At 36.7% G+C, this 10618-nt stretch overlaps 1 protein-coding gene across 1 annotated transcript in view; it reads right to left on the bottom strand.

The window, feature by feature from the left end:
• Positions 1–10618, bottom strand: part of LOC133549224 (alpha-1,3-mannosyl-glycoprotein 4-beta-N-acetylglucosaminyltransferase C-like) — a 244880-nt gene that overhangs the window by 125705 nt on the left and 108557 nt on the right. The window contains exon 3 of the mRNA XM_061894429.1: positions 188–248. The gene's annotated coding sequence lies outside the window, so the exon portion shown is untranslated. The remainder of the gene's footprint in view (positions 1–187; positions 249–10618) is intronic.

The following is a 10618-nucleotide window of genomic DNA, read 5'->3' as shown; positions in this document are numbered from 1 at the left end:
CGCCAGCAGGGAAACAAACTTAGATCTACAAACGCTCGTCTCGCCACTTTGCTCTCCCTCGCCGATAGATCGTCCAAATATCCGCCGGAGGCCAAGAGATCGGAGCGGCGGCGTCATTGCTTTGCACCGAAAAAAATAAATAAAAAGGAGTAAACACGTCCCCCCAGCTTCGGGGTTGAAGACTTACCAAAGTGTCAGGCCAACTTCAGGTGGACTCGGAGCGGAAACCAGGAAGTGGTCAGCTGCACCTGAGAAGTGACAGGATGCGGAAGGTTTAATTAGCATCACAACATGCCACAAACACATGCTATTGTGCTAAAGCTAGCATTAAACGGTAGCACACTAAAGCAACTTTTTTTTCCCCCACTAACACTTCACTACACTCAGTTTGGGACACAGTCTACATTTGTGTATTGCATCAACAAATCATAGTACAAATCTGCTATTCTTTGAGATCTGGACCGTGGTCAACCACAAAACAAAACAGAATTACACCAACCAGAACCGAATCCTAAAGATCCAAGAGCATTATTAACTGGGACCAAAACCCTCATGGTCCCAGAGACTCCAATAACTAGCACTAAACCCTAAAAGTCAAAAGGCTCCACCAACTAAGACTAAACCCCAACAAGTCCTAGGGAGGGCTCCATTAAATTGGAAAAAACACTTAAGGTCTTAAGGTTCCACCAGCTAAGATAAACCCTAAAAGGTCCAAAGAATCCACCCACTAGAACTAAACCCCAAAATTCCTAGGGATCCACTATGACTAGACTTCAAAAAGTCATCGGGCTCCACAAACTGGGACGAAACCCTCAAGGTCCAGGGGATCCACTAATTAGGACTAAACACTAAAAGTTGGAAGATTTCTACAAACTATGACTGGACTTCAAAATGCCCTAGGGCTCCACAAACAAGGACTAAACCCTAAAGGTCCAAGTAATCCACCAACTAGGACTAAAATCTAAAAGTCCTAGGATTCTACCAATTATGACTAAACTTCAAAATGTCCTAGGGCTCCACTAACTAGGACTAAACTCTAAAGATCCAAGGATTACACTAACTTGAACTAAACCCAAAAAGTTTTTAAGATCCACTAACAAGTCGTAGAGAGGTTCTCCACTAACTTGAAAAAACACTATGGTCTTAAGGTCCAACAGCTAACACTAAACCCTAAGGGTCCGAAGAATCCACCAACTAAAACTAAATCTTAAGTCCTAGGGAAGGCTCCACTAACTTGGAAAAAACACTAAGGTCTTAAGGTTCCACCAGCTAGGACTAAACCCTAAAGGTCCAAAGATGCTAGCAACAAGAACTAACCCCAAAAAGTCCTAGGGATCCACTAACACTTCACTCTACTCAGGTTGGGACACAGCCTACATTCGTGCATTACATCAACAATTCATAAAATAAATCTGCTACTCTTTGAGATCTAGACCATGGTCAATGACAAAACAAACCAAAATTCAAACCGCACCCTAAAGATCCAAGGGCTTTATTAACCAGGACCAAACCCCTAATGGTCCAAAAGCTCCACTAACTATGACTAAACCCTAATAGTCTAAGGGCTCCACTAACTAAGACTAACCCCTAACAATTCTTAGAGGGCTCAACTAACTTTCCACTAACTTGGAAAAACACTAAGGTCTTAAGGGTCCATCAGCTAAGACTAAACCCTAAAGGTCTGAAGAATCCACCAACTATGACTAAATCCTAACAAGTCGTAGGGAGGGCTCCACTAACTTGGAAAAAAACACTAAGGTCTTTAGGTTCCACCAGCTAAGACTAAACCCGAAAGGTCCAAATAATCCACAAACTAAGACTATATCTTAACAAGTCCTAGAGAGGGCTCCACTAACTTGGAAAAAACACAAAGGTTTTAAGGTACCACCAGCTAAGACTAAACCCTAAAGGTCCAAAGAATCTACCAACGAGAACTAACCCCAAAAAGTCCTTGGGATCCACTAACACTTCACTTCACTCAGGTTGGGACACAGCCTACATTTGTGCATTACATCAACAATTCATAAAATAAAGCTGCTACTCTTTGAGATCTAGACCGTGGTCAACCACAAAACAAAACAAAATTCAAACCGCACCCTAAAGATCCAAGGGCTCTATTAACTAGGACCAAACCCCTAATGGTCCAAAGGCTCCACTAACTATGACTAAACCCTAATAGTCTAAGGGCTCCACTAACTAAGACTAACCCCTAACAAGTCTTTGGGAGGGCTCCACTAATTTGGAAAAACACTAACGTCTTAAGGTTCCATCAGCTAAGACTAAACCCTAAAGGGCCGAAGAATCCACCAACTACGACTAAATCCTAACAAGTCCTTGGGAGGCCTCCACTAACTTGTAAAAAACACTAAGGTCTGTAGGTTCCACCAGCTAAGATTAAACCCTAAAGGTCCAAATAATCCACAAACTAAGACTAAATTTTAACAATTCCTAGAGAGGGCCACACTAACTTTCCACTAACTTGGAAAAACACTAAGGTCTTAAGGTTCCATCAGCTAAGACTAAACCCTAAAGGTCTGAAGAATCCATCAACTACGACTAAATCCTAACAAGTCCTAGGGAGGGCTCCACTAACTTGGAAAAAAACACTAAGGTCTTTAGATTCCACCAGCTAAGACTAAACCCTAAAGGTCCAAATAATCCACAAACTAAGACTGTATCTTAACAAGTCCTAGAGAGGGCTCCACTAACTTGGAAAAAACACAAAGGTCTTAAGGTACCACCAGCTAAGACTAAACCCTAAAGGTCCAAAGAATCTACCAACGAGAACTAACCCCAAAAAGTCCTTGGGATCCACTAACACTTCACTTCACTCAGGTTGGGACACAGCCTACATTCGTGCATTACATCAACAATTCATAAAATAAATCTGCTACTCTTTTGGACCTAGACCGTGGTCAACACCAAAATAAAACAAATTCAAACCGGACCCTAAAGATCCAATGGCTCTATTAACTAGGACCAAACCCCTAATGGTCCAAAGGCTCCACTAACTAGGACTAAAACCTAAAGATCCAAGGGCTCTATAACTGAGACTAAACCCCTAATGGTCCAAAGGTTCCACTACCTAGGATTAAACCCTAAATATCCAAGGGCTCTATTAACTAGGACCAAAACCCTAATGGTCCAAAGACTCCACTATCTAGGACTAAATCCTAAAGTTCCAAGAGCTCTCTATTAACTAGGACAGGGGTAGGGAACCTATGGTTTTAGAGCCAGATGTGGCTCTTTTGATAACTGCATCTGGCTCTCTGATAAATCTGAACTGACGTTGCTTAACATGATAAGTAATGAATAATTCCACTTGTAATCACAGTGTTAAAAATAATGTTCAAAATATAAAACATTCTCATGCATTTTTAATCCATCCATCCCTTCTACCGCACCTGTTCAAGAAGTTGCGTTAATGGTAAGAAGTTATTTATATATTATTGGTTAGTGTGGGGCTTGCCCTCCTGGGGGTTCTTCAGACCCCCAAGCACCGACATGAGAGCCTGTTTCAGGGTTACAATATTGTTTTATTTTTCAATAAATCTCTCAGTTGTTTTCCAGCAGTTGTATTTCCAGCCCCAACCCCATCTCTCCTCCTGGCTGCTGCTTATAACAGAACGACAGGTGATTAGATAACAAGGCCCAGGTGGGCCTTCTAAGCACCTGTCGCTGCAGGCCCGCAGGCCACGCCCCCTCCACAGTTAGCTTCAGAATAACAATGTTATTACAAAGAATAAGAGACCTATTATACTCTAGAAATGTTGGTCTTACTTAAAAATGCACGCGTTTAGTTGTGTTCAGTGTTAAAAAAAATATTATATGGCTCTTACGGAAATATATTTTAAAATATTTGGCTTTTTGGCTCTCTCAGCCAAAAAGGTTCCCGACCCCTGAAGCCGGACCGAAACCCTAACAGTCCAGTCAGCAGAGTGGAAATGAGACTTTCAGTTTTTTTAGGCTCGACCCAAGGCAGCAACATGCGGGCAAAAACAAGAAGGCGGGATGATTGGATCGTAAACCTCCTCGCCGCCTACAGTGGCACAGCCCCCCCCCCCCCCCCCCCCCCCCAATCGTCATTTTCCATTGTCCTTCCTTCCTTCGCAGCGTACAACAAACCCCAGGATTGGCGCACCGGATGAACGGCGGGCAACGCCGCCGCAAGATGCGTCATCACGCCCCCGTCCCCTCGCCAATATGACCACCGGCGGAGAAGACCACACACAGCGGCGTATAATAGGCTACCTTTTTCCTGCGGCGCTATCGCCGCCATGCAGGCGCGCCCACCATTACCGTGACGCAGGGAGGTCAGTCGTGTCAGAATGCTTGCTAGCACGCTGCTATTTACCAGGATATCAGGACGCCACAGGTTTTTCTTTTTCCTTATTCCCCCTTACTCCTTCGGTGTGCTTGGGCCGTTTGACGCTTTGGGAGCGACATCATGAAACTGAACATTGACTAGGTCTGTTCGGGGACTTGATACAGTTTTTGGGCTGAGAAAAAGTTACCCAAAAGTCTAATGCAAGGGGGTCCAAACTGAAATTTGAAAAAATGCGCAAGCCCTTTTATTCTTTTTCATTTTCAAAAGCAATACAATGTATATTGTAACCCTTAGGGCTCCACCCAATTGGACAACATTAAAGGTCCTGGGGACCTAAAAGGGTCTCAGTGACTAAAGTGTTAAAATTAAGTCATATATTAATATTTTTTGTACTTTCAACACTTAAATACCAATAAAAAAAATCAAGAACTATCTGTTGCTAAAAATCGTATATTTTTATGATATTTATGCCTTTTTATTTCTCAAAATAGAAGTATTTTTTTTAATGAGAAAAACAAAATATATGTAATATTGTCCCCCAATCATTGGAATATTCGATATTGATTAAAAAAATAATAATTAAAAAAAAAAAAAACATTGCCGCAATATTTGGCCGTGCAATAAGTTAACCGAAATAGCAAAAAATTAAAAAATGTGGTGGCCATTTTTTTATTTTTCATTTTGAAAACCAATACAAAACATATTGTAATCCTTAGAGCTCCACCCAATTGGACAACATTAAAGGTCCAGGGGACCTAAAAGGGTCTCAGTGACAAAAGTGGTAAAATTAAGTCATATATCAATATTTTTTGTACTTTCAATACTTAAATACCAATAAAAAAAACTTGAGAACTATTTTTTGCCAAAACACTTTTTTGGGTGGTATTTGAAGCCCTTTTTTCCCCAAACAAAAATATATTTTTTACGAGAAAAACACAAAATATGTAATATTTTCCCCCAATCTTTGGAATATTTAATATTGATAAAAACATTTATTAAAAAAAAAACATTTGCGCAATATTTGGCTGTATAATAAGTTAACCAAAATACTGAAAAATTAAAATATGTGGTGTCATTTTTTTTTTTTTCTTTTTCAAAACCAATACAAAACACATTGTAACCCTTAGGGCTCCACCCAATTGGACAACATTAAAGGTCCTGGGGACCATAAAGGGTCTCAGTCACTAAAGTGTTCAAATTAAGTCATATATTAATATTTTTTTGTACTTTCAACACTTAAATACCAATTTAAAAAAATTAAGAACTATCCGTTGCTAAAAATCGTTTATTTTTATGATATTTGTGCCCTTTTATTTCTCAAAATAAAATTATTTTTTTTTAATGAGAAAAACAAAATATATGTAATATTGTCCCCCAATCTTTGGAATATTCAATATTTATAAAAAAAAAAAGAATATTAGAAAAAAGAAAAAACATTTGCGCAATATTTGGCCGTGCAATAAGTTAACCGAAATAGCAAAACGCAAGAGGGTCCGAACTGAAATTTGAAAAAATGCGCAAGCCCTTTTATTCTTTTTCATTTTTAAAACCAATACAATACATATTGTAACCCTTAGGGCTCCCACCAATTGGGCAACATTAAAGGTCTAGGGTACTAAAAGGGTCTCAGTGACAAAAGTGGTAAAATTAAGTCATATATCAATATTTTTTTGTACTTTCAATACTTAAATACCAATAAAAAAAACTTGAGAACTATTTTTTGCTAAAACACTTTTTTTGGTGGTATTTGAAGCCCTTTTTTCCCCAAACAAAAATATATTTTTTACGAGAAAAACACAAAATATGTAATATTTTCCCCCAATCTTTGGAATATTTAATATTGATAAAAACATTTATTTTAAAAAAACAAAAAACAAAAAAAACATTTGCGCAATATTTGGCTGTATAATAAGTTAACCAAAATACTGAAACATTAAAATATGTGGTGTCATTTTTTTTTTTTTTCTTTTTCAAAACCAATACAAAACATATTGTAACCCTTAGGGCTCCACCCAATTGGACAACATTAAAGGTCCTGGGGACCTAAAAGGGTCTCAGTGACTAAAGTGTTAAAATTAAGTCATATATTAATATTTTTTTGTACTTTCAACACTTAAATACCAATAAAAAAAATTAAGAACTATCTGTTGCTAAAAATCGTTTATTTTTATGCTATTTTATCCCCTTTTATTTCTCAAAATAAAAGTATTTTTTTAATGAGAACAACAAAATATATGTAATATTGTCCCCCAATCTTTGGAATATTCGATGTGGATAAAAAAAAAAATATATAAAAAAAAAAAAAAACATTTGCGCAATATTTGGCCATGCAATAAGTTAACCGAAATGGCAAACAATTTAAAAATGTTGTGGCCATTTCATTAGTTTTCATTTTTAAAACCAATACAATACATATTGTAACCCTTAGGGCTCCCACCAATTGGACAACATTAAAGGTCTAGGGGACCTAAAAGGGTCTCAGTGACAAAAGTGGTAAAATTAAGTCATATATCAATATTTTTTTGTACTTTCAATACTTAAATACCAATAAAAAAAACTTGAGAACTATTTTTTGCCAAAATACTTTTTTGGGTGGTATTTAAAGCCCTTTTTTCCCCAAACAAAAATATATTTTTTACGAGAAAAACACAAAATATGTAATATTTTCCCCCAATCTTTGGAATATTTAATATTGATAAAAACATTTATTAAAAAAAAACATTTGCGCAATATTTGGCTGTATAATAAGTTAACCAAAATACTGAAAAATTAAAATATGTGGTGTCATTTTTTTTTTTTTTCTTTTTCAAAACCAATACAAAACATATTGTAACCCTTAGGGCTCCCACCAATTGGACAACATTAAACGTCCTGGGGACCTAAAAGGGTCTCAGTGACTAAAGTGTTAAAATTAAGTCATATATTAATATTTTTTTGTACTTTCAACACTTAAATACCAATAAAAAAAATTAAGAACTATCTGTTGCTAAAAATCGTTTATTTTTATGATATTTTATCCCCTTTTATTTCTCAAAATAAAAGTATTTTTTTAATGAGAAAAACATAATATATGTAATATTGTCCCCCAATCTTTGGAATATTCGATATCGATAAAAAAAAAATAATAATAATAAAAAAAAAACATTTGCGCATATTTGGCCATGCAATAAGTTAACCGAAATAGCAAAAAATTAAAAAATGTTGTGGCCATTTTATTAGTTTTCATTTTTAAAACCAATACAATACATATTGTAATCCTTAGGGCTCCCACCAATTGGACAACACTAAAGGTCTAGGGGACCTAAAAGGGTCTCAGTGACTTATGCCCTTTTTTTCCACCATATAATTTTTTGGGGGGGGAGAAAAACACAAAATATATAATATTTTCCCCCAATTTTTGGAATATATGATATTGATTAAAAAATATACAAATGAGTTTTAAGGTGAGACTTAAATGCTTATACTGAGTTGGCATCTCGAACTTTTACCGGGAGGGCATTCCAGAGTGGAGCCCGAAATGAAAACGCTCTATAGCCCGCAGACTTTTTTGGGGCTTTGGGAATCACTAATAAGCCGGAGTCCTTTGAACGCAGATTTCTTGCCGGGACATATGGTACAATACAATCGGCAAGATAGGATGGAGCTAGACCGTGTAGTATTTTATACGTAAGTAGTAAAACCTTAAAGTCACATCTTAAGTGCACAGGAAGCCAGTGCAGGTGAGCCAGTACAGGCGTAATGTGATCAAACTTTCTTGTTCTTGTCAAAAGTCTAGCAGCCGCATTTTGTACCAACTGTAATCTTTTAATGCTAGACATGGGGAGACCCGAAAATAATACGTTACAGTAGTCGAGGCGAGACGTAACAAACGCATGCATAATGATCTACATATATATATACATATATATATATACATATATATATATATATATATATATATATATATATATATATATATATATATATATGTATATATATATATATATATACATATATACATATACATATACATACATATATACATATATATATATATATATATACATATATATACATATATACATATATATATCCATATATATACATATATATATATATATATATATATATATATATATATATATATATATATATATATATATATATATATATACATATATTTTATTTTTCTTTATAGGAAAAACACAAAATATGCAATATTTTCCCCCAAACTTCAGAATATTTGATTATTTTTCATTTTTTAAAACCAATACAATACAGATTTTAACCCTTAAGGCTCCCCCCAATTGGACGACATTAAAGGGTCTCAGTCACTAAAGTGTTAAGATTAAGTCATATATTAATATTTTTCTGTACTTTCAACACTTACATACCAATAAATAAACTCAAGATCTATATGTTGCTAAAAACTTTTTTTTTTTTTTTTTTTGTATTTTATGCCCTTTTTTCCCCAAAAATATATATATTTTTTAAAGGGGAAAAACACAAAATATGCAATGTTATCTCCCAATACTTTTAAATATTTTATCTGAATTAATTGGACCCTAAACTATGTAAATAATTCATAACAACATTGCTTTTGAATTGTTTTTTTGAACAATGAGAGTTAAAAAACAATGTAATTTATGGCCTCGAGGATCCCCACTCATATTTTTTTTTTTGTCTTAAATTTTCTTAAAGATACAATATTATGCAGAGGTGTACTTAAATCAGTTTTGTAGATCAGTGGTTCTCAAACTTACTTTTTTTTTTTCTTAAAGTAGCAACTCAGGAAACACTCTACAAGTAACTCCGTCATGACCAACGATAAAATATCGCGACAGTGTTTTTGTGCAATGTGTGTTAGTTTTTACAGTGCGTTACTGAAAGTAAGAAAAACAGGTTGCAATTTTATTTGTACTTGAAAAATATATATTTTTTCATGTTGTTTTTACGGTGCATTACTGTAAATGTAAAAATGTTAACACTTATTTTTTGGGGGAAAATTCTGCCAACTGAGCTGCTAGCTTTTTCATACCGTAAAGTTTATGCTTGGAAAGGAAGTCTCTTCGGTTACACAAACCAAAGAGAAAATGACGATGCACTCGGAAAACCGTAAGGAGCCGTAGCGCCCGATTCTTCTGACCCCTAGACACTCCACTAACATCGCAACATGGAACGTCAGGACCATACATGCAGGAGGAAAAGACGGCAGTTATAGCGGAAGAGATGAGGAGATACAGAATCTCTCTCCTGGGTCTGTGCGAAACCAGAAGGCTCCAGTGGGGGCAGGTTAAACTGGCCAGTAGTGAGTCCATATTACATTCAGGTCACCCGGAAGACTCTACATCACATGCAGAGGGTGTAAGGTTCATGCTATCCAAAGAAGCTCAGAGGGCCCTCATCAGTTGGGAACCCATCAACTCAAGGACCATTACTGCAAAATTCCGTACCACGCATAAGAAAATAAACCTTCAAGTAGTACATTGCTATGCCCTTACCAATGATGCAGAGGACAAAGCGAAGGACAACTTTTACAATCTTCTATACCACATTCTTCAGACAAAGAAAGGAAAGGACATCATGGTCTTAACGGGGAACATGAATGCGAAAATAGGAGGAAATAACTCTGAGCTGATAATGGGAACGCAGGGGCTGGGAACAACGAATGTAAACGGTGAAAGGTTTATATATTGTAGCTTCCTGGAAGAGTCAGTGCTGCAAGGGGTTCTGGGAATTTCTTCAGTCATGTTTATGTTGTGTTACAGTGAGGATGTTCTCCCTTAATGTGTTTGTCATTCTTGTTTGGTGTGGGTTCACAGTGTGGCCCATATTTGTAACAGTGTTAAAGTTGTTTATACGGCCACCCTCAGTGTGACCTATATGGCTTTTGACCAAGTATGGTTTGCATTCACTTGTGTGCGTGAAAAGCTGTAGATGTCAAGTGAGAGAGAACGCTAAAGGCGGTGCCTTAAAAACACCCCCCCCCCCCAATATTGTTGTCTGGGTGGAAATCGGGAGAATTGTTGCTCTGGGAGATTTTCGGGAGGGGCCCTGAAATCCGGGAGTCTCTCGGGAAAATCGGGAGGGTGGGCAAGTATGAGAATAGGGAAAGCAAGAACATCATTCAACATACTAAACAAAATATGGAGAGCAAAAAACATTTCTCTCAAAACCAAACTGAAAATCTTTAACGCCATTCATCTATCCATTTGTCTACCGCTTATCCCCTTTGGGGTCGCTGGAGCCTATTTCAGCTGCAATCGGGCGGAAGGCAGGGTAGACCCTAGACAAGTCCCCACCTCATCGCAG

Source organism: Nerophis ophidion, linkage group LG03 (genome assembly GCF_033978795.1).
Source record: "Nerophis ophidion isolate RoL-2023_Sa linkage group LG03, RoL_Noph_v1.0, whole genome shotgun sequence".
Taxonomy (NCBI): Eukaryota; Metazoa; Chordata; class Actinopteri; order Syngnathiformes; family Syngnathidae; genus Nerophis; species Nerophis ophidion.
Note: the sequence above shows the minus strand (reverse complement) of the source record. Positions and strands in the feature narration are given on the sequence as shown.